The sequence below is a fragment of the Anser cygnoides genome, chromosome 1 (genome assembly GCF_040182565.1).
Source record: "Anser cygnoides isolate HZ-2024a breed goose chromosome 1, Taihu_goose_T2T_genome, whole genome shotgun sequence".
Lineage (NCBI taxonomy): Eukaryota > Metazoa > Chordata > Aves > Anseriformes > Anatidae > Anser > Anser cygnoides.
Genome location: NC_089873.1, coordinates 112,595,180 through 112,618,655, shown reverse-complemented (window position 1 = coordinate 112,618,655; position 23,476 = coordinate 112,595,180). Strand labels below are relative to the sequence as shown.

The 23,476-nt window shown below is 50.7% G+C and overlaps 1 protein-coding gene across 9 annotated transcripts in view; it reads left to right on the top strand.

Annotated features, from left to right (window-relative positions):
• The first annotated feature begins 64 nt into the window (after positions 1 to 64).
• Positions 65 to 23,476, top strand: part of TIAM1 (TIAM Rac1 associated GEF 1) — a 176,327-nt gene continuing 152,915 nt past the window's right edge. For 4 of the 9 annotated variants that reach the window (XM_066977962.1, XM_066977952.1, XM_066977958.1 and 1 more), the window contains exon 1: positions 65 to 367. The gene's annotated coding sequence lies outside the window, so the exon portion shown is untranslated. The remainder of the gene's footprint in view (positions 368 to 23,476) is intronic. The other 5 variants (XM_048071387.2, XM_066977986.1, XM_048071382.2 and 2 more) reach the window with 3 other exon arrangements.

Sequence of the window (23,476 nt, the reverse complement as noted above, 5' to 3'; positions counted from 1 at the left end):
AATGGGAGGCCCGTCTCCATGGCGCCCGTCGGCACCGCCCCCCTCGCGGCGCTGGCGGCCGCAACATGGCAGCGGCGCCTCCCGGCGGCGGCTCCGCGCTCTGAGCGCTCCGGGGCCGGGCCGAGGCGGGGCAGCGGCGGCGGCCGTGAGGGGCCCCGCGGGCCTGCGAGCCGCCGCCAGCACCGCGACGGCCCCGCCGCTGCCGGCCGTGGCTGTGAGGGGAGCCCGGCGGCGGCGGCCGCCCCGCTTTTGTCCGCCGGGAGCGGGGCCTGGGGGGGGCGCGAGGCGACCCCGGCCCCCTCAGTCCGTCCGTCCGTCCGTCCGTCAGCGCCTCTCCGTCTGTCCGGCCGTGCCCAGCTGCCGCCAGGTGAGCCCCGCGGGTGGGTGGGAGAGCCCTGGGGGGCTGCTGCCCTTCCAGGCTGCGCAGCGGCACCAGGGGGGTGCGGTGGGGGCTTGGGTCTGCTGTCCTGGTGATGGGAGGGCAGCGGGGACGGCCGGTGTCCCAGGGCAGCGCTGCCCCCAGGGTGAAAAAGCCATTTTCCTGACGGGCAGCTATATGACCTGAAGCGTTTCCATAGAGGCTCTCCCAAATGAGGGCTCGCTGTGATCGGTGTTGTTGCCTTGATGACCAATCTACGCTTTCCAGTACGCTACAGGCAATATTTTGGAGGCCTTAAGCAAATGGGGTGCTCAGCATCATTTTAGCGGTCTTTGACTTTGAGATCTCTCCCTCCTTAAGCTCACATAGAGCTCACTCTAATTTGCCATGAAAGAAACAAATACTGCCGTCTCTAATGGCCCTTCTGGCTTCTCTAGCTGTTCTAGGCTGCAGTAGGTTTCTGTGAGTCCAGCTCGGCGTCTCTCCGGTGGTTCACCTGGCCTTGCTTGGAAGGCGGCGGTGGCTTTCTGTCAGAGGTACACACGCAGGGTGGCCATTCGGTGGCCAGGAGCATCGGAAGGGACTCGATCAAACGACCAATTAACGCACTGTTTAAAGGACCTCTGCGTGCCACAGGGGGGAACCTGTTTGGTGCTGGAGCTTTCCCTTTCTCCAAGTTCTCGTGCCGTAGCGAGGCACATGGTATAAATAGAAATGCTAGGGGTTTTAGCCACTGAATTCAAAGTTACGGTTTCCACAGCAACCGGCACTCAGGCCGTTTACTACATATGTAATATTTTCCTTTTTTTTTTTTTTCTTTTAATCTGGCTTCTTGTGCTGTGTCAAATCCTCCTCCACGAGCATCCAGTGCTCGTTCCTCCTACTTCTCTTCTGAGCATCTCCCTCCACTCCCTTTCACCAATTGCCCTCTTGCTCCGCTGCCAGCTCCAGCCTTCCTCCCGTCTCCTCCAGAACCAGCCGCTGGCGGAGCCGTGCACCGCGTCCCACTCATCCACCGTGTTCGCTCATCCTCCGAGCCCTCCGTTTGCTTCCAGCTTCCACAAACACAGGAAGAAGCAGCCGCGCTTTGAACCCCTGGCATATCCTGGAAGCAACCATGTGTGTTTCCATCTCTCCCTTATCTGAAGGGCTGTTGTCGTGACAGTAGGTCCGCACGGCTTTTGAGGCGTGAAGGAAATGCAGCCGGAGAGCTGCGCTGAGGGCTACGGGACGTATTGCCACCTAGGGAGGACCAGGGTGCAGCGCTCGTGGCTAAAAGTCCCTGTCACGTGAGCGTGAGGAGCTGCTAACATGTATAGCCAGCAGGTTGATGTATAGGCGTGGTGGTGTCCGAGCTGCAGTTTCCAGAGCAACTGGAGGTTTGCGTCTGCGAAGGCTGTTGACTAAAACATGGAACATCACATCCAATTTTCCTTTCTTAAATCCTGTGGTTTTTAGCTACTGTTCGCAAAGCAGCTGGGCTTACCTATCTGAGAATACGTGTAAAAACCTTCTATGACCAAGCAGATCTTCCTCAGGTGTGTGCTTCTGGGATGAGAACAAGAATGGGAAATTTCAGCCCCCAAAGTAATTATCCTTAGGGTTACAGCATAAGGCTTAAAAAAGGGGGGGTAGGGGGAGAGAATGGAAGTGCTTTTTTTTTTATATCTCATCTGTATTTATAAAAAGTACTAATGGCAAAAGTGCAGTTGGGCAAGAATGAGTAAAAAGGCTGATGCAGGCTGAAACCAAGCGTCAAGTGAAGGGTTGCTGTGGCTGGAGAGTCGATCCTAAGAAGAAGGGGACTCGGGATCCCCTGTAGGTGGGAGCAGTTGGGCAGACCGTGGTGCTGGAGGCTGTTTAATGTATGTATTATCTCTTTGGCTGCTGCTCCACGTGAAACTGGATCCCTTGTGCAGTTTCACAGATGGTTTTGCTCTGAGCAGTCATGCCAAGGACCTTCAGCGTCAAAACAGGTCACTTTCCCATTGTGACTCAGTTCGAGCCGATGTTACTTTCGAAAAAGTTGATGCGTCTGCGTTGTGGGTTTTCTCCTTGCCCTGCGGAGAACGTTGTCAGTAACAGGCATGGCGTTCCCTTATAAACTGCTCGGCTGGACAGCCAGATTGGTTTGGGCAACGGTGCCGTAAAATGGTTTGTAGGCTACCTGGGAATCTGAGGCAGGAGGCTTTAAGCGTTGGCTTGAGTAAAAAGGAATTGCAAAGAGAACGTCCCAGGGGTCTTCCTTGCTATTTTTGTTAGTAGCCTTCCAGCTCAATATTTTTCTTTATATGTTTTATATATATACATATAACGTTCCATTGATGTTGCCGCCTGTAATAGCATTGTCAGCAGCCTATGGTTTTTGCTTAATAAAATGGAGGAATGATTCTTCTCCTGCGAGGAGGTTTTTAAATGAAACTTAAACCCAAACCTTTGTGATCTTTGGTACGCTGCCCAGATTATAGAAGCAACGTGATTGAAGCAGCAGCTGGTAATGGCTTGAAGTAAATTGAAATACCTTGAACTTCTTACCGGGTCTCCTTTACAGAGGTGGGGAGCTCGTTTTCTATGTAATCAGCCCAATCTTTGCGATACTGTGCGGGCTGAGGAAGGGCTTTCGATCGTTTGCCTAGGAGCAGGCTGTTGTCAGTGGCTGCTGCCCCCCACCTTCACGGCTGGCAGCACTGCCTGCCGGGTGGTAAAGCAGAGAGAGACAGTAACAAACCGGGAGAAGGGCTCGGTTTTCATGGGAGTAACCACCTATTTCTTTCCTTGGATGCTCAGAGACTGCCTGTGTGTGCCGTGCTATCAACTTAATTGGCCGTGTCTTTGTAAATAAAGGTACTGGTGCTGGGGTTCAGCGTTGTGTGGTAAATGCGTCCAGTTTTACCTTTCACCAGTCTGCAATATAAATACACTTTTTTCTGAACTCCTCCATTAACTTGAGTGGATAAAGCCAAGTCTGAGCAAGCGAGCATCCGCGAGCTGGAACGAGATGCCCAATCCATTAACCTCAGCCTTGTTTTAGGAACTTCTTCCCTTAGAGGAGCGGGCAGGGAGCGAGGGGCGGAGGGAAGGCGGCGTGCTCGTGAGGATGGACCTGGTGTGTCACCGCAGCTGCTTGGTCTGCCTGGGGACCAGCAGCTTTAGCTCCTGAGCAGTGTCTTCTGTGGTAAGTACCGCAGGGAGCCATCTCACCAGGCTGTGGGGTCGCTCCCACCCTGTGTATCTTCCGCCTGGGAGGTCTCCTGGCAGCTGTGGCCTGGAGAGGGAGAGACAGCAGGAGAAAGGCAGGATCAAAGAGGAAAGGCAAAGGGGTTATGTCTGCTGGCAGGTGATGAGGAGAGATGGTCTGGTCCAGAGCACTGGATGTCACACATACTTACGTAAGCGTAGGTCGTGAAGAATGCAGCAAACTTCTGTATTTTGCATTTTGCAGACCAGGCTGCAATAAAATGCATATTTGGAACTCACTACGTCTTTAAGCAGAAGGGGTTTTTCTTTATTTGTTTTTTAAAACCTTTAGCCATAGTTACCATCTGCATCGGAGAACTCCGTACTGCTTCATATTATTCGGCATGTCTTTATGTTTAATTGTTTTTCTCTTTCATATGTTCTGTTCCGAAGGTTAGTACAGTTTTCCTCTTCGTGGATAAATAATTTAAACACCTGAACTGATTACATGCATGCATCCGAGCCCAGAGCAGTCACGACTCATTTTTGCTTCAGAAAGACTGGCTTTTCTGAAGAAGATTCAAAGCGGCTGAAAATAGCTTCATCAGAGAAACATCAAGCAGCACTTTAAAATTATTACTCTCACGCCACGGATGCTGGCAGCGCGCATCTGCCATTCTGTTTGCGCCATTTCGCCGAGCGATCACGGCCTCCTTGACAGCTCGCTTGCTCTGGCCAAGCGTGCCCCTTCCTGAAGGGCAGGGCCCTCCTTCCCTTCGCAGAACGGGGGCAAAGACCTGGCTGCAAAGAGGTCTGGGCTGTGCAGGCAGGTTGCTGATGGCAGGGCTCGTGGAAAGCCCTCACGCTGGTGGGGGCAGATTTGCCCCTCGATGGAGAGTGGGGGGCTACGGTAGCATTTCCCACTGTCAGGGGAAAGCCTTTTCTCTTCTCTCTTCGTTCTAAAGTGTATTTTCAGAGAGGAACTGCTCTCCTGCTCTCCCCAGGTAAAACCACACAGGGTCCACAGCCTCCTTGGGAGATCTGCAACCCGAACCAACTACCGAAGGAAAGAAGTCTTTTTCCCGTCTCATCCTGCATCCTCTTCAGTCAGTGCTTTGCTGTTTAATCTCAGCCTGGCTGATGATAGCACTCTTGGATTATTGGAGTTTCCTCTCCTTTTGTTGCTTTTTTAAAAAAAAAGTGTTCTTAGGAACTACCTTTGTAGAGCAACTGCATATCTCTAGGCTAAAGCTAAACCACAGCTGGAAAACATCTCTCATCTCTCACTCAAAACTTCTTATATCTGAAGATTTAAAACCTCATGCCAGAGAGCCGTGGCCTAGTAGTTTGTCCACGGCTTCCTGCTTTATCAGCATTACTCTGCAAGAGCACGAATACCTTGATCCCCTTTATCTCGTCCCTCTTTACACACAGAGAGAAAACTTGTGATGTTGTTACAGAAATTCTACCTTCATGTTTTGACTTTTTCCCCCCCGCAGTGTTCTTGTACAGTAGCCTGTGTGGCCCCTCTGGATTTGCAATCACATTATCCCCCTGCCTGGCTGTCTGCCCTCCCTGGCAAGTGACGCACCGCCAAGCACCAGGCTTTCAGCAGGTGGGAGCAGTTCCTGCTTGGACCCAGTTGCTGTGTGTCTGTCAGGCCCATCCGTTACTGTAGCAGCAACATTTTCCTTGTTTTGGATGATCTCCTGCCTTAGTCCATCACACTTGGTTTCCTTTTTTCTTCTAGAAAGCTGGGCGATCTGCATCTTGCCGCTTCGGTTGTGCCAGCTCCTGCCATCTCTTTGCTTTCTGCTTACCAGCAGCATGTCTCAAAGCCTTCAGAGTACTGCTTACTAGCTGCACACCAAGTTGCTGGACAGTTTTGGTGCTCTTTGATGTTTTTATTAGTAAGACCTTCATTCGTGCCCTACCTGTGTTTTTTTCCGTGTTGGCGTAACTCTCATGATGCCTCCGTTTGGTGCTTGTTCCTTCATCGTGGACCTGCCCTAGTGTTTGGGTGGGTGTCTCGGTGGCACAATGTCAGAGCCGCTTTCAAAATTATCTGTGTGACAGGTAATCTGGAGAACCTTAGCCAAAAAAACAAACAAGCAAACCCACAGATAGGGCTGTTTTAGTTTATTTTCCCCTTAATACGATGCACCTTTACCATCATGCTTTTAAGAGGGGACTGTTTTTTGTTCTGGAGGATTTGATGTCTGCTGTGCAACAAGGTGGAGTGCTGTTACGGTGACAGAGCTGCATGACAGCGATACTTGACTTGTTCCAACCCAAGAACAAAATAAAGGTTAAGCATCTTCCCTGCAGAGACTTGGGTTCCCTGCAGTATTAGCCAAGACCAAGTGAGAGGGAGGGGAGAAAAGGCAGCAAAGCGCTGCAGGAAGTGCACGAAGTGGACGACTACAGAGGCGTTTTGAGGTGAGGCTGTTGGGTTCCCACCGTGTAACTAACTCAGCTTGAGACGTCCTTGGCTGCAGAAGGCTTGAGCTTAGCTGCAGCTCCACAATAATGCCAAAGAGCCCTCCCGGAGGCTGAGGGTCGCTGGCACCCCCTTGCCCCTGGCCACGGGGTGCTCAGAGGTGCACGGACCCGTGGAGGCAGCGTGGGTCCCAGCTGTGCTTTGCAGAGCTGCTTGGCAGCATTTTCTACACGGCTCTAACCGGGAAGAAAGACCGTCTGCATTAAGTCACTTCTTTTGTGAAGCTATTTGTCTTGTTTGTCTTGCAGACAGTAATGGACCTGTGTTTAGAAAAGAGGAAAAAAAATTAAGTCCTGTTAGCAGGGGAGGGGGATGTTGAGGTATAATGTGGTTATGTGGAGTGTAGGAAGAAAAACCTTCTCTGAGGATTCATCACGTGGTGGTGAGAAAACCTGTTGCGCTCCTACAGCGGGGGATGACAAATGTGGCTCCTGTTTACTCTGTGCTATCTGTATGGCATGTGTTAAAAATGCGCGTGATAAATGTACGTGCTGCATCCACGAGAAAGGTGAACCTAAATCCTGCTAGGCTCGCTTGTTACTGGCAAAATACGTTTCCTCGCTCGGTCAGCGTTGTCTCCTGGGAAAGTCGGACCAGTCTTATTAATTTAATGGCAAGACTGCTAATGAAGTCAATGGGTTGGGGATTTCACCCCGTGATTCAGAGAAAACTTTGTTTATTCTGTTGCTAGCGGCTGTGCGGTTATAAAAACGTGATTGCTTTGTGCTCTCGCTCTGCAAAAGGGTAATGAGTAAGGAAACTTGAGCTGACACAGTTACTTGCCAAAATAATTAAGTGCAGAGCTAAATGAATATAAAAAGACCAGGCAAGTATCTGGAAAAAAATACTTTTTTTTGTTTTTTGAGGCTTGCTGAGGTGTGAAGCTTCCTCTGTGAAAGTAAGGTGAGCAATTAGTATTAATTGATTTGGTGCTTAATATCAGTTGGGAAGAACTTGCCGAGGATTAATGTGGGGAAATGTATGCAATTTCAGGAGAAATTGATTGTGTTTCATCTTTTCTGCGTGTAGCTTTCCCTCCAAGTGCTAATGAAAGTTCAATAACTAATGAACAAAACGTTTCATTAAGCATGCATTAAGCCTGGAAGGGTCACCTAGTGCCTCTTTGGGGGTACCCTCTCCTTGCTGGCCCCCTCCTTCGGGGCATGCACTCTTCATTTCTGTTTGTTTGTTTGAGAGGATGTCGGCAAAGATAAGGCTTCTGTGTCCACTCCTGTGTCCCCCTTTGGAGAACATTTGGCGTGGCGAGGCTGTGCTTTGTGTTTTGCCTTTGGTAGCAATTCCTGCTGCCTGCAGTTGTGGCTTCCAGTTGGGAACAAAGCTGTGTTGTATGTCTAGTGAGTAATAATTGTTGGCAGTCGATAATGCTGGGGACCTCTCGTTGTGGGATCGGAGTTACACCAACTGCTTCTGAACTCGTCAGTTATACGTTTGTAATTTTAGCTTCAGGGCTTGCCATGCTGGAATATTCTCTTTTTCCTCTGGTAATAAACCTGAAAAATACAAATACTGGTGTTAAAGGTCTTTCCCAAATGTGCCAAGCGAGGCGCAGAGCTGAAGAGTTGGCAGCACTTCCTGAAGTCCCATCCTTACCCGTGCCAGCTCTCCGACCTTCCTGGTACCACCTCGTTACTGCATCCCGTGATGCCTTGCTATTCCCCTTCTGCTGCTGGTGGTGGCTTTTGGGGGCCAGTGTGGTCAGGATCTAGCCCGGGTGGATGTTTGGTCAGGTGCCCTCTGGCTGCTGCTGTCTGCCTCCAGTGGGACCACAGCCGCAGGATGAGGAGGGCTGAGGTCTAATCGCCAGCAAAGGTTTGCTTCGCTACTGCCCCGAGCTTTGTTGTTTCAGCTCGTTGCACAAATGGTGGCGTTTTCTTGAAATGGCTGCAACTGCTGGGTAGTAGCTTGTGTTTGGTGTGCATGCATTGTGAGGGTTGCTGGGGAGAAGCTTTATGTTTCGTTTAATTTTATTTTTTTGCATTATGATGCCTTGAAATGCATTAGAAGTCATTAGGGGTTTCTGGTGCCTTGCCATACGAGCAGAAAGGCACAAGCCTCGTGCCAAATACCGTGGCATAAGGGATGTCGTGTCCTTGTGAGCGTGTCACAGGGCGTATGAGACAGCATCCTCCGCTACAGCCGTACCCAAGTGCTGATTTCTCCTTTCTTGCTAAATTTCTGATGGTCTGCGCCAGTTTTTGTGATGACTGCGTGCATTTCTCTGCAGATAATGTGAGCTTGAAATTTGGCAGCAGCATTGTTACAGATCACATCCTGCGTGTAGGTTGTGTGCGGGGCTTGCCACGGGCCGAGAAAGGCCTGAGGCAGGAGAGAAGCAGATTGTACCGCTGGGCTTCAGCCGTCTTCCTCACCCCTCCAAGTAGTTGCCCTTTGAAGGGGAAGCATGGGACAAGTCCCCAGCCGAGGATTCGTAGGTGCTCTGAGCTTGTGGGAAGAAGCTGAGTGTGTAGGGGGGGGAAAGAAAAACACTTGGTAAATGTTTATGAAGTGTTATGGCCTCGGATGAAGATAAACTGCCTGCTGGTTTACTGAGGAAACTCAATCTCTCTTCTGTTTTTGTTTGCTGCCGGGAGGCAGTAACGCTGCCTCGCGTGTAAGTGTGCCCGGCCCGCAGCAGCTGTGGCAAAGCGGAGGGACTGAAGGACAACGTCCAGCGAGGGGATGCAGGAAAGCTGCCACCAGAGCCCTCTGGTGAAAAGGGCCCCTGAGCAAGTGCAGTTAACAACCGTGGCGTGTGTGGTAGGTGAGTTTCTTGGAAGTGGTAGCTGTGTAATACACAAGTAAGGTCTTCTGAAATGATGAGAGTATCCCTGGCCGTACCTTGGTTTCCATCTTCGTTAAATTAGAAAACAAGCCCTGTTTTTAACAAAGCAGCCCTTGTTAACACAAGGCCTTGAATGTGGGTGCCCTTGAAATAAACCAGGAAAAAGCCATGCCTGTTGGGGTATCGCTTTGAAGCTGTATGAGAAGGGATTGTACCTGGTACAGGCATCCTCCAGCATTTCCTCCAGGGTTTCTTTTCAAGGGGCCCAGGCTGCAGGCGGCTGTGCTGGCTCCGGGGACGAGGCAGCGGAAGGTGTGATGCACCCTTCAGCCAAACCACGTGGGCAACGTTGCTGCAGTGCTGGCCCTTGCTCATGGTTTGCTTCTGGGTTTGTACCTGTTTTTCTTGCCCGTTTGTCTTCAAAAGTAAAAGTACTTGAAAAAAATCCAACTCTGGTCTGGTAAACAGCACTCTAAGTAAGACTCCCTCTCCTTGGTCTGGGAAAGGAGAGCAGTTTGGGGGCTTGTGCATTTGCTTGCCTCGATGGCAGACTGAAAGCCAGCAACTGGCTTAACTGGGGGATCGTGCACGTTGTCCCCTTCCCTCACCTTTTCTTCCCGTTGGGGCGTGGGCTCTGGCCTGAATTCCTGCCACTCTCATTGATGGGGGGTGAAAGGCTGAGGGAATAGCAAGGAGGCATCTGCAGAATGTGAGGAAGTGAGGGGAAGCGCTTGTGTGTTAGGCCAACAGAGGGTAGATCTACTTGCTGCTTAGTTTTTTTTTTTTTTTTTTTAACTGACTGCCCAGAGATGCTTCCCCCTTCTTTCCCTTTCTGGAAAAGAAGAAAAAAAGAACTGCTCAGAAGAGCCCCCCCAGGGTATGACAGGTAAGCCGTCTGCATTTTTGTGGTGGGGAGAGGTCTTTCCCGAGCCCCACATACCTCTCTGTCTGTTCCCCATCTGATGCGTGGTGCCTCCTGCCTTTATTAGAGAGAACTGAGCTGGCAGTCCCAAGAAACCTGTAGCAGGGGGACAGGACTGTGGCTGGGGGCCCAAAATGCTGGAGGGCTTCTCCCATCCCCCCTGGTTCTGCATGGGGCAGGCACGGATCGCTGCTGGAAGGAAAAGCAAGTCCTCAGCAAGTGCTCTTCCTCCTGCCCCGTGCCCCAAACCCCTGCGAGGTGAGCTTGTGCCTTCACTTATTCACTGCTGAGCTGCTGCTGCCGTTCTGGCCCTGGCCCCTCTGGTTCGTTTCTTAATCTGGACTGTCAGACGTGAAGTACGGGCTCATCTGGGTGATACCTGCTCTCTCCGTGGCTAGGATTGTCCCATTCAAACGGAGCAGCCCTACAAGTTTAATCACATCTTTGTCAGCACTTCGCCTGTTGCCTCGTTTTGTCCTGAAGTGGGAGTAGGAGAGGTAGCTGAAGAGGTGACTGCACCTTGTTCTTAAAAACAAAGCGCTCGGCTTGGCGTGGCTCTAGAAGCAATTTTTTTCTGCACAGGACCCAAATCTTGAAATGTGGAAGAGAGGGGAAGGGAAAGGGTACTTGGGGGTGCCGTGTTCCCCACCTTGTGCTGGAGGGGCGGGAGGATGTCCTGGGGCATGGGTCTTGCCTGACTTGTCTGCTGCATCCCGGAGTGGAGGGGAAAAAAAAGCGTGTGACATTGGAGCAGTGAGCTAGCAGCAGAAGAGACCGTTTCTCTAGGATGATTTGTGCCCTGCTGGCATGCCGTGAGGGCCGGCAGCGTTAGCAACAGCCCAGTTTCGCTGCTGGTAGAGAGAGCCCTTGGGCTCCCTGCCAGCTGAAATCCTGAGCAAGGTCCCCGGAGGAGGTGGGGGCACCCCGACGGGAAATCGTCATGTGGCAGGATGGGGACTGGCAGCGCAGGAAATGCCTTGGAGAGCTGCCTGCTGCAGATGCTCAAGGTCTCCCGAGTCAGTGAACGACGAAGCCGCGGTCCTCAGGGCAGTAATGCATCCCTCCTCCTGATGGACAGGAGAGAGGGGAGCTCTCGTGGTGCCTCGGCACGTGCAAAAGGGAGCGAGCAGCAGAAGACTGCGAGTACCTCGGGCTGGGGATCCTGCTCGGGGTGGCTCAGGGCTGTGGTCTGGCAAAAGGGGCAGCTCCTCGGCCTTGGGCTCGATGCTCTGGTGTCTGCAGCGTCAGAGGACGCACCAGCGCTCGCCCTAGTAAACGCTGCTCCCTTAGATCTGCCCGGATCCTTGCTGATAGAGGGTGTTTGCAGGTTCTGGCCTTGCGCCACCTCTGCTCCTGCACCCCATATTCGCACACGGGCTGCCACAGGAGGGAGGCACCTGCTTATCCCACTGTCCTCCGGGCCCTCAGAAACCTTGGCTTTTGGGGCTAGAGAGCCTCCTGCTGGGTGTCAGCTCCTCTCTCAACCAGGGAGGGCTCGTTCAAAGTGGTTTTTTTTTTTTTTTTTTTTTTTCAGCATCCAGCTGCAAACACGGGGCGTCTGGTGGTGCTGTTGCTGGGTGGGCATCTTCTGGAGGCATCTGTGTTATGCAACCCTATTTATACATGGAGATGATTTTCAGCTGCAGGGATGCTGTCTGCATCTACGGCAGCTGCTGAAAGCACGTCCTGGGCTAGTGCAAGGGGGGAAGGATGGTGGAAATGTAGATGCAGCATAATGTCTGCAAGAGGCAGAAGTCTCCCATTAGGGCCGGGGGCTGTCTTGCTAAAAGCATGCACGCCCTCTCTCAAGCAGAAGCTGCAAATTATGTTTTGTACTTTTCAAGGGTTTCTAAGAAAGCAGTAAGAGTCATCAAGCATTTTGAATGTTACCTGGGGATGTTGCCCTGTCTGAAATCAGAATATGTTTTTTTTTTCCAGCATTAGCATGTTTGTAATCTGATCTGTGATGCTAAGCATCCCTTTGTGTCACTACGTTGTTTTTTTGGTCTCTGCTGTCAGTAGTACTTTGGTGTCGAAACTGCTCCCATTTGAAAGCTGAGCCAAAAATTGCTTTGAGCTGAAACTGCAGGAAGAGAGGACTGGGTTTGCAGTCCGTAGGAGTTAGTGAGAGAAGACTGATGCCTTAATTGTAGCAGTTTGGCAAGCGCAAAGCAACAGGAGAAGACTGGGATTGGTAGGACTGAGCTGCGTGGAGGGGATGGGGCAGCAGCTTGTGGCACGGGCAGAAGCCACGTGGATTTGCCATCTTGTGTTGCTCCTGCAGCGCTCCATTGACTCTCCTGGAGGCCCAGGTGCTGGAGGCCGGTTATATCCCGAGCTGCAGAGGGTCAGCGTACCCCAACGTGGGCACGTGTGTGTTTAGGAGATGCGGAGAACATCTGCGCTTGATTTGTTGTATGTTTGTTTGCTTTCCCATAGGCCTACTTGGTCTTTGGGAAAAGGATGGACTTAATCACCAGCGCTTTAGCGTTAGCTTTGAGTGCGTCATTAGCCAGGTTTTCAGGTATGAAGAAGACCTTTGTTTCTGTAGTGGTTCTGGAAATAAGTCAGCTGTTGGGGAGACAAGAAGGTAGCAGGCACCTTCACCCAGCTTGGGTTGGCATCTCGGGCTTTCTCCTCATGGTGGACAGAAAGAACAAGCTGTTCCAGGGTGGTGATCGATCTTCTGTTTTACCGAAAATAGGAAAAAACAATCAAGTTTTCCCCTTCTAATATATATGTGCACTTAGTCTCCCGTTTGTACTACCTAGTTATTTACTGAAACGCAGCCTTAACCTGAATAACATCCGAGGGATGTACCACCATGCTTCTACGTGCCACTTTTCCATTTCCCACTCTTCCTCCTCGTGCCGTGGTCACAGACCCGCAGTGTGTGCGGGAAGCCATGGGAGGCTCCGGAGCACGCACGCCGAGCCTGGCAAGGCCTGCTGCCTGTTCCCACTCGTGCGAGGTGCCCACTAGTGCCTCCTCAATAACCGGGGGTATGCAGGAGTGGTTATCCCGTCAAAGTGCCTGATGCAAATGTGCCGTCTTCTCCTGACACATCCTTCCTTCCTTCCTTCCCCCGGGTACTTTAAAGGAGCTCGAGGCGGTGGGAGGAATTACATGCGAAACAACCTTTATCTTCCTGAGAGAAGGTGTCTGAACCTGTTTGTACTTCAGGGGCAGATCCTATGCCTTCTTTTATCCCCACGAAAGACCAGCTTTTCTGCTTTTTGTTTGCAGGATGCTCTGGGCTTGGTGGTGTCACAAGCCATGCAAAGTAGGAAGACGCCAGAAATAAATGAAGGGAGAGGGAAGTGTGTGGGCTGTTGGTTTACGTATTTTTTTTTTCCTTCCCTCCAGTTGACTCTGGTGAGTAAATAAATCTCTGATCTGTAGCAGAATCTGGCCACTAACTGCTTGCCTGATGAATTCGGATCTACATGAGATTTGAGGGTAACGTGTCGGGGAGGCTCGCTTGCTTCTCACCCTCCCATCCCGTGGGCAGCACCTGGGGGTGCCCCGGGAGCACAGGTGCTCTGGCAAGGCTGTGGGGTGCCCTGACCTGCTGCCTGCCCGTTGCACCGGTTGACACCGCAGAAAGGACACGCTGACACGTCCAGGGCAGGTTTTCCAGGGGTGGGAGGGATGTTTTTCCTCTAAGTAACTGCTAAGCTGTTTGCAGCCTCCTTTTAGCAGGAGGCGCTCTCTTCCCTCCTGACTGTACCCCATCTGCTAATTGATTTTCTTCCTGCCTGGGTTTCTTGGTGCATGTTCCTTCCCCTCCCAACCTTTAGATCCCTGTTTAAGAAAATGGATACTTTTTCCCATCCTCTCTTGCCAAGTGCTGAAAGCTGAATGCCGCTGGAATTGCCTCTCTTTCTCGAGGCACTGAAGGTGACCGCATTTCTAAAAGAATTAGGAGGTGCCAGGATCTGCTCTGTCTCCCGGAGCAAGCAGAGCATATTTCTCACACGCACTACCACATATTTCAGGCCTGGGACGATAGTTGCTGCTGTTTGGACTGGGCGGCCTGCTGAGATGGAAGCTTTGGCTGGGTCCATAGACCCTAATGCTTCAGTGGGGACACGCTCATCCTGGCCGATACCAGCTCCAAGCTGAAGCCACGTTGTGCAGCGCCCTGAAACGAGCTCTGGCTTCGCGTGAGTGGGCAGGACAGCTGATATCACCCGAGCTCCACCAGCTTGCCAGCAAAACTTAATCTGCCCTTAAATCTCCTCTTTCAAGTGGGATGTAACGGTGTCACTCATCCGTGGATGCTTTCCTTCCAAATTCCTTCCTTAATGCCGCGTGGATTGCTTCCACCCTTCTGAGCTTTTGAAGAGATTGAATCAATTTCTCTTCTTTTGTTAACCTGTGCCAATGTTTCCTGTATTTGAAATGCTGTTTCTCCTAGCTGAGATTAAAATGTTGAATTTCCTGTTGCCATTTAGCTTGAAAACACCCTGCGTTCCAGGGGCTGCAGGCGTGCAGCGTTGCCAGAGGAGGCTTGGTGCCTGAGCACCTGTAGGCTCTGTCTCAGAGAAAGTGTTTAAATGCAAAGGGGGGTATTTTTGTGCAACTTCTTAAAGAGTAAGGTTAAAGAAATCTTTAGCAGAATTGAGATGCTGGTAGCCAGCCATCCACCTATGTGAGTAAAGCAGCAGTGATGTCAAAGGAATAATCAGATCCTGGGTTTCTCCCTTTAAGGTCCTCAAGGGTTTGTTTTAGCATTTGGGGCTGGTTTAATCTCTCTTTCTCGTTATCAGAGGCCTGCTGCCGCTTACAGCTCTGTTTGTACGCTGGTTGTAATACCTGCTTCCACTCCAGAAGCCTAAAGTAAACCTGCTGCTGCTTTGGTCAAGTAGCCTCTTCAGTTGTTTTTCGGGAGTTGAATGTAAGCTGGCATACCCTCGGTGGGTGTTTGCATTAACGAGGGCACAGGGCGTTTCAGAGTTTCAAGCAAACTAGCCCCTGTGTCATACTTAACACGCAGAAATATAGGAAAAATAAAAATAAAAACCCCGAGGTATCTAAACACGAGGTTGTGAGGATCACAGGATGCTGCTGCCCCAAGCTTCAGTCTCATCGCTGGTGGGCCTGGGGAATGACCCTGCCGGGGGCTGCGAGATCACCGGGTGCTTGTGTGCCCAGGGGCCTTGTCCAGAGAAGGACGTGAGTTTGTCTTGTCCTGCCGTGTGTTGGCAATGCAACTGGTGGTCACTTCGGTTCTGAAAAGCTGGTTTTGGAAGGAGAGCATGTTAATACAGCTAATGAAGTACAAACTTAGGCTTGTCTGTGTGAGGCTAGCCAGCCTAGCTGTAATAGGATTGTTCTGGCTTATTTTAATTGTGCTGATCTAACTTCTATGCATGCTTTAATGCAAGGCAGCGTTTAGGAGTGGACTTCTCTCTGAAACCTGCCATCAGACCGAGCTGCTGCGACATCTGAACGCTTCCTTGGTGCCTGGTGGCCTCCAGACCCGCCGGCAGCAGTGAGCGATCCGGGTAGGAGAGAACATCGCTGCTGCTCGCTCTTACAGCCCTCGCTGCTTGTGCCGTGGATCTGAATGTCTCTACGCTGCAGATGGCCCGCGTCAGGAGTAACAATAAAAGTCTTTTAACAAATATTTATGTCGGGAGCTACTCATGCGTACAGTATTTATGTATTTATTTCACTCAGCATTAGGAGCAGAAGAGTTGAACACTCAGATGAGTAGGGGAAACCCCGAACGAAGACTGCTGGTGTGCATTCATCACAGTGGTCTTAAGTAAATGGTATGCGATTGTGGAACCAGTTTATTTTGTTTTCTCCCTTGGAAGTCTCCTTCATTCCGGATGTTTCCTTTTAGCAAAGAATTAATAGATCTTACATAGCATCCGAAGAATATTTTTAAGCAGCAGGTTGCTCTTTCCTTTTTCCTTATTGAATTAGTTTGTGCAGAAATAGCAGGGTGCATCTTTGGTGCGTTTTCTTGTTGTTGCTCTGTTTTTCATCTCTCTTGCAGCTTCAATGAATTACTATTTCCCTACCCTCCTAGGCAGCACAAATTCCCTACAGGAGCGGTCCAGGTGCTAGGAGAACCCTGACTGCGCTCAGCGTTCGTGGTGAGACCTGAACCTCTCCACACTGCTGAACCTTTGTAGGGCTAGGGAGGAGGTTGTCCTAACTTTCAAATTCCTATGCAATGAGGAAGGAGATCAGTACTTGTTCCTAAATCATGACCAAAAAAAAAAAAAGGCAGAAAAGGCTTCTAGCATTGTTGCTGGAGAAGCCTCCTGGTTCTGTAACCGGCATCACCGTGTGATGGACCAGTGTCTCAAACTGAGCTGCAGCTGGAGTAGCCAAAACCTGCCCTTGCTTCTCCTTGCCACGCTTCCTCTTTGGCTATAACCTCAGCATTAAAAACCCACAGACTACTCCCAGCCACCCCTGTCCCCGGTATCCCCTTCCCCTCTCCGTGCTCCAGGCAGTTTTCCCCGAGGGGCCTGGGGCAGCAGCTTGCTGGATGCTCCGCTCTGCCCCTCGCCTCCCCGCGCGATAACCCTGTCAGCGCTGGAGTCTGAAAGTCTCGCTCGGCGACTTAATCGGTCACCGGGGGAGCACCTGCCCTTCTCTCCTGCTCCTGCTCGGCAGCAGCCCAAAATGTGAGTTTGCACAGGGGTGGGCACGGGGGCTGAGGAGGGGAAGTGGCTGTGCAATGAAGACCGACGCCAGCAGAAGGTGAGTTGTGGGTGTTGGGTCACCGGGAGAAGGTGAGGGCATCCCCAAATGGAAGAGCTAAGGTGTGGGCTCTAGCTGGGGAAAGAGAGGCCAATACATCTGCTGTTCTCTTTCTTCTGTTTGGTTGGTTTTATTTTTTTTCTTCCCTTTGGGGTTTACAGCAAGCTTTTGATAAAACGGAGTCACGAACTGGAGGAGGAAAAAAAAAATCAAACCCGCCATTCTCTACCTCTGAACCCTTTACTGTGAAAATATTTGACTTTAATGGCTTGGTTTAAGCCTTGGTTTCTGAATTCCTTTTAAATCACATGTATTGCTGGAACTGGTTTGCAATATTTATAGAGTTTTGCCACTGAATTCGCTGCGTGAGGGAGGGAATTCCTCTCTTTTTGCACTGTGGATGAATTACTGTGAGATTGCTTCTCCTTTTTATGGAAGATGGCTTGCTTCAAAAGGCTAAAAATATAAATTCTCTATCTTATACTTGACTGGAGTGGGTAATACTGCTAAAAAATTAATGGAGTGAAATAGCCTGGATGGCGATTTCTCTTCTGATGTGAAGTTTCACGTTCTTTTTTTCCTTCTTAATTGCCTGGTGAGCTTTTGTCTTAGCTATCCATATATCTGTGTAATTTTTCTGTTTTGTTTATGCCCAATTCCCATGGATTATGGTGCTCGGAGTTGGGTTAGCGGTGTGCTAACCAACGTCCAGTGCTGGCGTTGCTTTCAGCGATCGGACTCGTCCAGTTGCTGACGCATTTGACACAGCTCTGCACGTTGGATGCTTGTGCTGATAACCTCAGGCAGTTTGGGGTGCTTCAGCTATGCAGAAACGGAGCTGAAATAAAAAGGGCTTTCTTTTTGTTTTTCCCAGGCAGCAGTGAGGACGGGGCAGAGAGAGATTTTGCTCTGCAACAGCATTTTATCGCTCTGCAACAGTGTTTATTTCCCATGGGCAAAACGAAGCCATAGGTACCTTTCACATTGCAAAAAAACATTAATTACTTAACACATTCTTCTCCTTGACTGAACCCTGTTTTAAAAGCCTGGGTATGGCATTTTTCCGTAGCTTGGATTTGTTTGTGTATGAGATCAGTATTAGATAATTAAAACAAACATGTTTTCCAGCAAAATGCTTTCCCTTAAATAAGTGCTGTCTATAGCAGGGTAAAAATATGTAATTAGTGTCTTTCTTGGGTTCTTTTTCTTCTTTGAAGCGTTTTTGTACGCTGTACCTAATTGGGAATTTCCAATAGTATTCTGTGTCTGTTTTGTGGTCGATGTCTGCTCTGTTTGGGAAGGCTCATTAGAGAGAGAAGTGCTTGATCCCCAGATGAAGAGTGATATTTACGAGGTGTGATGCGCTCTTGATTCGGTCAGGGTGGTTTGCAGAACGTGTTTTTGCTTCTTTGGGTCCTGTTGCTGACAAAAGTGATACTGATGAGGAAATTGCTTTTTTCCTGCCTCCCATACCTGAGCACTTCATGCGTGCACTAGAAGTGGTAGGTTGTTTGGGTTTGGGCTTTCTGGTTTTAAAGGCAGCTGGTTCTGCCTTGGTCCCCTTCCTTCTGCAGGAGCCGATCCCAAGCTGGGTGCAGGTATTTGGATGGCAGCACTGCTGCTGCATCCAGACCGAGCAGAGAGCTCAGTGGGTCACTGAGCAAATGGGAGCCCACGTGGTCGGGATTACCAGGTTTTAAACAAAACAACAAATGTGCAAGCACGGTCTGGGCGATCTGCATGTCACTTGCTTCCTGCATGTCTCGAAGGCTTGTGCTGCGTCGTGGCAGGTTGCAGGACTGCAAGGCTCGTCCAGGAGCAGCTGTGCTGGTCACCAGTCCCATTGTCAGGTCTGTAGGTTTATGCACCGGGAATGGAAGGTGAGGAGGTGTTTTGCGGGAGTGGGGCCATATTTAGCCTTAGTGGCTGTGACTCTTGGGGTTTTCAAGTATAGAAATGTGTACAAACAAGAATAGCACTGCCGTTGTTGGAGGGGCTTCGTGCTCTTCTCAGTGTTGCAGTGGCATTGATACGAGGTACACCTGATGAGGTATGCCCTCAGCTGTTCCCTCTTTTCATGTTTGCCTCCTCATTTTATAGTGTCTCGATGCTGGCACCAATCTGAGCCACCTCGGGAATAAAATCATGTAGCTGAATCCAACTGGAAACAGGGAGCTTCGTTCAGCTTCACTGTGGTCATCAGGCTCGCTGGAGCCGCATCATATTAGAGATGCAGAGATAAGCTCCTTTGGTTATAGCACTGAAATACCAGCCGCCGGCCTGCTGAGATTTGGGCATCTGCTTAACTCTTATACTCACAATGTATACATATAGACCCTGCGTAACTATAGAAGGCCAAGCGTGTGCTTTGCCCTCTGCAGGACCTAAACTCTCAGAGGCAGTGGGGAATAGCTTGAAATGAAATGGAGGAAGTAACTGTGTTCTCATTGTACCTAATGGGTAAGTTACAAGAAACAAACCACGGGTTTTAAAAACTGACTCTTCCAAAATAGTTGCGTTTTTGGCGCTCAGTGGTGTACCTCTGCCATGTGTGTGTGTCTGTAGGCACTTTGGAAGCTCTAGCCTCTGAACTGTGCTTACGGAGCAGCTCCCCATCTGGGGCTGACCTGGGGTCCTGCAGAGCTGAAGGCACCAATTAAACAGCCTGCGAGACGTGGATCCTTAATTGGGGTTTCTCATCCCCCGTGCGTCAGCGGCAGAAGGGGACGTACCAGTTGGTTGGAGCTGTAAAGACAGCGGGTTCGCGGAGATGGGCGCACGAGGGAGAGAGACCAGACGGAGCAGTTCTTCCTGTTCCTGCTATCCACGTTCCCGATCTTCTCAGAGCCTGCTCTTTCAGCAGCAAACAACCTGTGCTGTTACTTTGCCCGGTGGTTTTGCCTTGGCAAGTGAGGAGCTGAGCCCGAGGAGCTCCTGTGGGGTACCGGGGAGCCTCGCCCTATTCCCTCTGTGTCAGGGAAAGCCGTGCCTCCTGTTGGCATGGGCACCGTCCCAGCCCTGCTGCCTTCAGCCAGGTGTGAGGGTGCCGGGGGGCAAGAAAGCAGCCCTGAATCTCCCCTGTAGTCCGCGCATCGCTAGGTCTGGCTGTGCAGAATCAGAGTCTCGTGTATTAACCTTTTCTCCAGTGCTTAATTTCAACACGGCCATTACCCTTTCTGCAGTCTGCCTGCCTGGCCGCGTACGCTAATGTCTTGGGACACGTCTGTTTGCCAGTCTCTCTGTGTTACTGTTTACTGCCTCTCTCCCCAGCGCAGTGTCAGCCTAAATATCCCTTTGCAATCGGGCAAAGCAGTAGCTCAGGATAAGGGAGGAAGATCCTTCTACTCTTCTTCCAGATTTTAATGCTAACTGTGTCAGTGGGCTGTCAGGGATGGGGAGAGGTTGTCTCTGAAACTGTCATGTCCCCATCGCTGGTTCAGATGCTGCTTTGCCACTGAAACAAAAAGCAAAAAAGCTTTCCAGAGTTTTTTCCTTTCAGTTAATGAGAAAATGTTCATGGCTGCAGTTTGTGTTGCAGTACCCACAGCGGGGCTGTGCTGGAAACGCAAGGCTGAGTTCGGTGGTTGATTCGGTGGCGTTGATCTGTAGCTTGCTCATCCCTTCTCCCTGCCTGACTCGCAGCCCCTCGAGTGAATTACGCCTTGTGTTCAGCGCGGGACCATCTGTTTCCCTGTATGTTCTCTCTCTTGCTGCATCCTGATTCAAATGGAAAGGTGAGTCTCTGTACATGTGACGAGAAGCGGCTCTCCTATGCTTCAACCAACCGTTTCTCCAGCAGAGGAGCCAAGTGAGAAAGAAATGCTGGGTTTCTAGCTGTCTTACAAATGTGCCTGTAATGCAAGGGTCACAGGGGTTACCGAGAACAGAGGTACAGAGCTGAGCTCTGGGATTAATTTGGCACCTTGGATGCAAAGCTTTCTTGGGACCGGACCTGAGCAGCTTGTCAAAGACGCTGAAATTTGTACTGTGACCTAAAGGTGCTGCTAGATAACCCCCACCCCCACATCTCCTCCTGATTCACGCAGAGGAGAGAGCTGTTGCCATTGCCTCGTTTTTTCTGCACTGTCTCATTTTACACCATAAATGATAATTTAATTTCCACATTTACAGACCTTAATTAATTATGGATAAAAATCATTTGTATGAATCTTATAGCTGAAGATGATGGATTAACGACTCCCTGCAAACGTGAGACTGCTTGACCAGAAGGGGTTCTGCATGAGAGTAGCCATGCCAGCTCTCCAGCTCTGTGCCACGGGGTAGGAAGAGAGGAGGATGAGGATGATGAGGGTTTCTGTCCCCTGGCGTCCTGGGAAAGCAGCACTGGGAGTTTAAACTTACCTGGCTGCGTATGGGGGGTAAGATGGAGAGGATGAGGAAAGTGCTGGTGACCGTATGATGAGGTGTTCAGGGAGCTGGTGTGCTGGAGAGCACTGCAGGTAGGGATGACTTTGACTTCATTACCCTAAATCCCCGAGCTGCGTGGTGCAGGGACATCCCAGGCTGCAGAAGCAGGGTCCAGGACATGCGGTGGGGTGGGAGGAGGAGCTGTCACCTTAGGCTAAGGGAAGACTTTGCCTGGCCCGAGGCATCTGGAGTTCGAAGCGTTTCTGTCCCATGGGGAACGTTCTCTGCAGTGGTTGTTTTTATTGCGTTTGATGAAGCAAGACTGGGTCCAAATTAATGTTGTTCCTTGAGACTTAGAGGCTCGGTCTTCTCATCCCGGTATCTTCAAAACTCCAGCGATCTCGGCAGACATCTCCGACCTAGGCGTGAGGTCGGTTGCTGGCTGCCTGCAGGCATCGATCACCAAACAACCGCAACACCTATTGGGTGCTACTGGAGTAACTCTCTTCCCCCAAGGAGCATTTTGCATTTCGGAGCTCTTTACAGCTCCCTTTTCTCTGTTGTTGATGTTCTGCAGAGACTGGGGGCCCTAAAATTCCTTCTGCCACCTGCCTGCTGGCGCACGAGCAGCAGCGCCCGCGTGGTGCCCGTCCTGCTCTCCCTGCTCACTCTCAGGCCGGGTGGAGAGCCGAGTGCAGGTTTTGTACTCCAGACACTTTGAGGAGCAAGAGGGGATTGTTTTCTTTTCCAAGAAGCTATGCTTGCAGAAGTGAGCAGAGAGCCATCCAGCTCCTAGCAGTTTTATTTGGCACCTTCTCCTACTCAGTCGTCTCTAGCTCACTCTGCAGAGCTGGTGGGAATGTTATTTTTTCAATCCTAGCCACCTTCTTGGAGCCACCAGTTCTGTGTTCCTGGCTTGTCACCTCCCCGTGCACCGTGGGTATTTTATCTCCGGCTAGCGATCCCGCCGGGCCACGCCGTGCCCCTGGATGCGGAGCGGCGCTAGCGCGGCGTTGCGCAAGGTCTGCCTGTCTGGAGGGCAGATTGCCATAACCTAGCTTCGGTATTTTTTCATGAAACAATACTCAGCTTCAGGGGTCAGCTGGAGGTGATGGTATCGTGTTGCTTGGAGTGACTGATGAGGCAGTGACAAAGCTGTAAGCCGTGTAGCTTGGGTTAGTATCACCCGGCGCGATAAACAGCTCGCTCAGGCCCGAGAGTAGCAGCAAAGGCAAGCTGGGTTCAGGTTTTAAGTCCTTTATAACAAACCGTCAAAAACAGCCTGAACACAAGTGTTCAAATTGCTCTTGGGGCCCCGGTTTTGTATGATTTCTTCATGCTCGATCGTTTCTTTCCCCAGCTAGCAATCCTACTACAGCAGTTCTTCCACCAGGTTATAAGGCAGAGCCCGAGTGAACCAAGCGCCGAGTCTTTGCAGAGGTGAGCGCGGCAGCCGATGCTTTGTGGTGCTCAGGAGGGTCACGGGACTTGCCCTGGCCCTCCTCTGCAAAATACAGCTCACGTTGCTCTTTGAACCATCTCCGTTACTCCTAAAACACTGGCAGCGTGGCCCTGTCTGCTTTTGGTGAAAGCAAAAATTTGCCAAGGTAAGAGGGAGGCACAAGCTGGAGGCCTCTGCTGCTTTTGTGTGCGTTTACACCACTACTTGCTGGGTTAGGCTGGTCTTAATTTTTTATTTTTTGTTTTTAATGAGGCATATCTGCATGGATGTATAGAAAGGATATAGTTACGAAAACAAGACATGTTCAGCTACTCAAGCATCCACTCTGGCACGGAGCCACAGCCTCTCTTACTGAATTGATCGGGTGCCTTGTGAACCTAATCATAGAGGTCCAATTTACACCGGTAGGTTGTATATTAAAAAAGGGGGGGGAGAGAGGGCAGAAAAAGCAGAACTTTGGTGCTTTCCTGTCTGCGTGTTCCTCCCTAATCCTGTAACTTTTCCAGTTCCTTGACAATTAATGTGGCTGTTCAGTCTTGCTTCTATTTAAATCTGTAGTGTTTTTATGACTGATTGCTACAGGACGAACCCCAAGTTTCTGTAATAATAATACACCGCAGCGGTTGTTAATGAGATGGTGAAAATACCAAAATGAGGAGGACATAATTCTCTGAGATGACAGAGCACAGTAAATGTTGCTCTTTATTTGAGGTGTTTTTCAAAAAAAAAAAAAAGAAAATAGGGAGAAAAATAGACCTGAACTTTGTGCAAGAGCTGGATGGGGTGCAACATTTGCCATCCTCCCCATGCTGCGCCTTTCCCACCCAGGCTCTCTTGCCAGAAGGACACAGTCCCAGGGCTGCGAGGTCCCCACGAGCTCTGGGAAGAGTGGCGGCCCCTTGGACATGAAAACCCATTACAGGGAGCAGCTGAAATAATTCATCTGTCCCCGTTTCAGTGCCAGGCAGCGAGTGCATGCCAGCTGGGAGCACGTGTCCGCCCCAATGGGGACAGCGAGGGGATGCGGGGCTCCTGCGTGCACCGACCAGGGAGGTGAGAAGGATTGGGGCTGCAGCCCCACGCGTGCAGGAAACCGGACTTTTGAGTATTTCTGACCTCTGCTTGCTGGCATGTTTCCA